Genomic DNA, 6,000 nt, shown 5'->3' on the forward strand with positions numbered 1-6,000 from the left:
CCTTAACCTCATAGAATCTCTCACTTTCTTTAAGACACAGACCAAGCCCTATGTTCCATATGAAGCCTTTCCTGACCCCCCCCCCCCATTTGCTAGTGCCCTCCCTCCCCAACTACTTTTATTATAATTACAAAATATTTGTCCCCTTCATTAAAATGTAAGTTCTTTGGGAGAAAGGGTTATTTTATTCATTGCATTTGTATCGCACAGAACTTAGCACTGTGTCTGGCACAAATAGGATGACTCTTCCACAATCACCCTGAAGCCATCTGGTTGCCTACAGAGGCCATAGCATTTTTAGCCTGGGTGAGGGGACCCAGTCTTTAAAAAAATAATATAATCCGGTGGTTTGCAGATCGACCATATTTATGAAACAGCTCCTCTGGACACAGAACACTTGTACTAGTAGATAAGATGGCTGGATTTGTAGTCAGGAAGTCCCAAGTTCAAATCCCACCTCAGACATTTAATGATTGTGTGACTCTGATCGTCACTTAACTTTGCTCAGCCTCAGTTCCCTCATCTTTAAAAAGGGATAAAAATGGTGCCTGTATCCCAGGATTATTGTCAGATTTAAATAAGATAACATAGGTAAAGTGCTTTGTGAACCTGAAGGCCCTATTTAAATGCCAGTTATTATTATTAATAATAAGCAACATGAAAGAACTGACAAATAGAATTATGTGTGGAATAATTTTACATATATGTATATTTGTGTCTAATGGTAGCTATTTCTAGGGTGAGGGGAGGGAAGAAGAAAATGAAAAGTACATGATAATTTTACTATATATTTTAAAGGAATAGCAAATTATATATAATAATTTGCAATTTCATGTGCATCATCTTTTTTTACTATACTATGTCATGGAAATGCTTGTTGTTATTCCATAGATTAACAATAAGTAAATAAATAATGTCTTTAAAAATAACAATAAGCAACATGAAAAAATAAATTATATTGACATTTATATAAAAAGGTTATAGAATTAGGAAGATAGAAGTCACAAGAATAAGACAAAAATATCAGACAGTCCCTTGAATTGGTAATAGTTTCCCTAGAAGGAAAATGGGTGTCAAAATTAGTGTCAGTACAGTTTGCTGTTGATGACATAGTAAGAGGGAAAGAGCTTTTTCTTACCCTCACTGCTCCACAAGCTCAGTGACAGACCAGGAAACAGCTTAATTGATATAGACACAGAAAATAATGGGCAGATAATAGAGGTAATAGGTTAAGTATAAAGTTACCTTTGATCCATGGCATACCTTTATGAGGTGTGAAGAAGAAAGCCTTCAGTGCTTCCTGGGCTGGCAGAATTAATTTTTTTAAATATATTTCCACATTAGTCATATTGTGAAAAAAAAAAGGAAAAATGACAAGAAACAAGAAAAGGGAAAATAGTATACTTCGATCTGCATTCAGACTTCAGTTCTTTCTCTGGATGCTGATAGCATTGTCTATCATGAGTCTTTTAGAATTGCCTTAGACCATACATTGCTGAGAAGAGCTAAGTCTGTCAAAGTTAGTCATCACACCATGTTGTTACTGCTGAGTACAAGGCTCTGCTCACTTCACTCAGCAGCAGTTTCACATAAATCTTTCCAGGTTTTTCTGAAATCTGCCTGCTCATCATTTCTTATGGAACAGTAGTATTCCATTTCATTCATATACCACAACTTGTTCAGCCATTGCCTTGTTGATGGGCATCCCCTCAGTTTCCAATTCTTGGCCACCACAAAAAGAGCTGCTATAAATATTTTTGTACATGTGGGTCCTTTTTTATGACCTCTTAGGGATACAGGCCTAGTAGTGTTATAGCTGGATCAAAGGGTTTTATACCCTTTTGGGCATAGTTCCTAATTGCTTTCCAGAATGGTTGGATCAGTTCACAACTTTACCCACAATGCATTCATTACATTCTTAACTTTTTAAAGGCTGCTAGAGATCTAGCTAATCTTTGCCTAGTCAGTGGACACCTGCCATTGTTCTGTATGTTAAAGACAAGTCAGTCACATTTGGTTAAGAGGTGTAATGTTAATTAGAGTTAAAGATCTTCCCTGCCCATTAATAGGCCTCACCTGGAGCCCATTAAGGGTAGCTTGTTTGGGGAGGCTTCTTTTGTAGGAGTGCCCACACCTTTTGTTAATTAATGTGGCTTTGAAATGTATACATATGGTGAGGTGAGGTTTTGCTTTAGGGGTTTGGAAGAAGGTGCTTGTGCTGGGTGAGATTCTGGGTAGCCATTAAGGAGCATCCCCTCCCTCCCCACCTTTGAAAATCCAGATGTTGGTGCTTCTCTCTGGTAACTATGTATGTATGTAATGGTCAGACAGCTGCATCTGTCTCTTGATCTGTGATGTATGTATTGCTTATGGTCAGATAGAAGCCCTGTCTGTTGGTCTTTATGCCTCTGCTTGTATTTTCTGTGTTGGTATATGTAATTAAAGTAGATGGTTGACCCCCCAAAAGTTGCTTTCCTTTTAGAAAAGCAGATTCAATAACCTGCACAGCAGGCCCTCCTGCGTATGCCAGGGTCCTTGCTGCTACAAGAGGATAACATGGAAGTGAGTTTTATTGTAAATTTAACATAGAAGATTTTGCAGTAAGTTTAACATAGGTTAACTCAGGTAGTAATAACTTTATTACCTCTGTTATAGGCCCCTTACTTTATGTGATTACATTAACCGAGCTAAGAGGGAAGCTAGCTCTCTCCCCTCATTCAATAAGAGAACTCATTAATTGGAGGTGATAGGCTCCAGAGTGGACCAAAATGATAAAAATAATTTGCATTTATACAGTAAATTCATGAAATGCTTTTCTCAAAGAAATTCTGTGATATAAACAGTGCAAGCATTATTAAGTCATCTTAGAGATGAGGAAGCTGAGTCCAAGAGAAATAATAAGTTACCCAACCTAAGTGGGAGGACCAAGGCTCCAACCCAAGTCTTCTGATTTTAAATGCTTTTTCTACTACATCAAATTGTTTCTTTTTTTTTTTTTTTAAGAGCAATAAGGGTAAGGCAGGAGAAGGAAAAGGAAAAAACAGAATGAGAATTATTATGATAGAATGTCCTCATAAAATGTGAGGGGAGGGACACAAATAAGGGTGGGGCAAAGAAATTGGAAGAATCTGGGCCAAAAATAAAACCTTGGTAAGATAAGGAGGCGTTGTCTTTGCCACTGAACACGCCTTAGTTATAAACTCTTGGATGAAGCATAGTTATGTCTTGCCAAGGCCCACTTGATGGGTCAGATCTTTGCTGACTCTTAATTGTCTTGGGGAAAAATAAGTTAAACAACATTAAGAGACAGCTATTGTGAATTCACCACTAGCACATCAGTGAAAGAGAAATGAAGTGACAAGCACAGAACTTTTCATGGGTATAATGCAATGATTAGGATTCTGTTAATGTTTATCAGGAAAAGGGAGAAGAAACTTACGCAGAGTGAAATAAGCAGAACCAGGAAAACAACATACATGTTGACTACAAGAGTATAAACAGAAACAAGAAAGAAACTGTGAATATTGTGTTATTCTAATGACCAACCTTTGCTCTGGAGAAGAGTCAAGAAAATGAACCTCCTTCCCTACTTTGCAAAGATATGGAAGACTGTGGGTGTATAATACAGCATGCATCAAACATGGGGGATACGTGGATTTGTTTCATTGTGCTACTTCTTTTTTAAGCAAATTTTTGTTACAGCATGGCTTGCTGGGTAGGGCAGGGGAAAGGATATATTCTAAAGTTAAGATGATATAAAAAAAGATCTCAATAAAAATAAGATTTTTTTAAAAAAAGTTTTCTGTCTTCTCTATTTGAGAACACAGTGGGAGAAATAATCGTCCTTTAAAAGAAACTTTGGAAAGTAGCAGGGTAATGAAAAAGAAGACAAAAAAGATTGATAATAGAAAATAAAATGAGGGAATACATTGAACACTCAGAAACAAACAAAAACCATGTGGGTCATGTAGATGTTCTGAGAGAAAATAATTCAAAGTAGGGTGTTTAGGAGATGCTGAGAAATTTTAAGGCATAACTTTGTGTGTGAGAACTATGAAGAAATTGATGTAATAGGAAATGTGTAAAACATGACCATGTGTAAAATATGGGCCATCAATCAAAATCTGCAGTCTTAAAAAGTTTCTTGGGGTCCTAAAAGGTTAAGTACTTTGTCCAGGGTCACAGAGGAGAACCTAGAACCCCGGGCTTCTTGTCTGGCTCTTTATCCACAACACCAGGCTGCCTCTCATAGAAAAATGCTTAATAGGAAAAGATGGGGAAACAGAGGCTACCTAAATTCCAGAAGTCAGGATGCTAAAATATTGAAAAGAAGGCTCCATGAAAATCTAAAAGGAGAAATGTGGAATTATTAGTTTTAAAAGCATGGAGGATGGTATCTCAAAACAACAAAAAAGAAATTTTTAAACAAAGATGAGACCAGAGATATTGAAAAAGGACATAGTCTAAGGAAGCAACCTTGTTCAGAATTATTCTCTGTGTGCAGCTTTGAAGTACATTATTTCAAAAGAAGAAAATAATTGAAATGGAAATGTGTTAAAATTGGTAATATAGCTAAATGGAAAATCGACCTTGAATATATTTTACATTTCCAAGAGTATGTTTTCTCTTTGTGTTAGCGCAGAACTTACTTCTCTCTCCTTCACCCTCTCCCTTTCCACCTCCTCCCTCTTCCTATCTCTCTCTGTCTCTCTGTCTCTCTCTCTCCTTCCCTCCCTCTCCCTCTCTCCCTCCCTCTCCCTTCCTCCCTCTCCCTCTCTCCCTCTCTCCCCTTTCCAGTAAATCAACTCTGTGAAATTGAATTTCTGCTAAGAGTTAAAAAAACATCAAAAGGTACAATAGAAAGTCATTATCTTCATTTGTAAACATTTTCCTTTCACCCCAGGAGTACTGTGATAAATTGAACCATGATAAACAGAACACATATCTCAGGGTATTAGAGATCACTTTGATATTGAAATAAATGAAATATGTGTGGGTTGTAAGTTCAGCAAGGTATATTTTCCTTTGAATATTTGTGGGGATTAAGGGATGACATACAGTGTGCAATTGCCTCTGTCAGTGTGCAGGAAAATGTCAGTGCACTGAACCCTGTGCACAGTACAGTGCATTCCCCTCCTCAGAGGTAAAGGGGTCAGGGGGTTGATGCCAGCTCTAATTCAGTGGATGGGTTATTTTCGCCGCTTGGGGAAAGCAGCTATATTGGCTGTGTTTCTTTATAGGTATCACATTTTTTTTGCTCTATCTTTTTTTATCATATGCTCTGTGCATCAATATAATGAAGAAAGGGGAGATGCTTCCTTTCACTGAGGCATGGGACACGGAACATCGCTGAGAGTAAAAATGTATATCTGATTTCATAAGCCTGGTGATCATAGATTTGCCCGCTGTACTTTTCATTTCAGTAACATTTGGCAAAAAGCATGGCTACGGAGGATATTAAACTCATGCTGCATGTTCATGATGAGGTTCTGAACACTGATACTTCAGGTACTGTAAAAAGAGGTTGATGCTTTGTGTGTCAATTAAAGAGATAGAAACCATCTTCTTACTTTTTTTTTTTTTCCATTGAAACACATCTCATTTATCTAGAGATGCCTTATCTGGGCAAGAACCTAAAAGTAAGCAAGGGGGAGGAGGTGGGGGGGGCAGAGATTTTTTAGGCTTTTTTTCAAAGCAGCTAAAAAAACAAAAGTTGTCATGATGTCCTAGCACCAAGCCTAATGCAGTTCACCCAGAAGGCATGTTTCTAACATGGTTGGTTATCTCATTTCTTAGCTCAGAAATTAACAGAAGGTATAGAAAGATGGAGCAGGATTTCGAGATAGAAGTGTCCTGACAAGGGTAAGAATTAACTGCTGACAGTCTCACAAAGAGATGAGAGAAAAGCTGTAAAACAGACCCAAGAATGCATCTCGACTGATTCAGTGTGGGGCTAAAAGCCATACAAATCTGAGTAACTCCGAGAATAGCGTGGTATCA

The 6,000-nt window shown here is 37.6% G+C and overlaps 1 protein-coding gene across 6 annotated transcripts in view; it reads left to right on the forward strand.

The window, feature by feature from the left end:
* Positions 1-3,797, forward strand: part of CEP135 (centrosomal protein 135) — a 277,569-nt gene extending 273,772 nt beyond the window's left edge. For all 6 annotated transcript variants that reach the window (XR_011969605.1, XR_011969600.1, XR_011969602.1 and 3 more), the window contains one exon: positions 3,419-3,797. The gene's annotated coding sequence lies outside the window, so the exon portion shown is untranslated. The remainder of the gene's footprint in view (positions 1-3,418) is intronic.
* The last annotated feature ends 2,203 nt before the right edge of the window (positions 3,798-6,000 follow it).

This window comes from Notamacropus eugenii, chromosome 6 (assembly GCF_028372415.1).
Source record: "Notamacropus eugenii isolate mMacEug1 chromosome 6, mMacEug1.pri_v2, whole genome shotgun sequence".
NCBI classification, from domain to species: Eukaryota; Metazoa; Chordata; class Mammalia; order Diprotodontia; family Macropodidae; genus Notamacropus; species Notamacropus eugenii.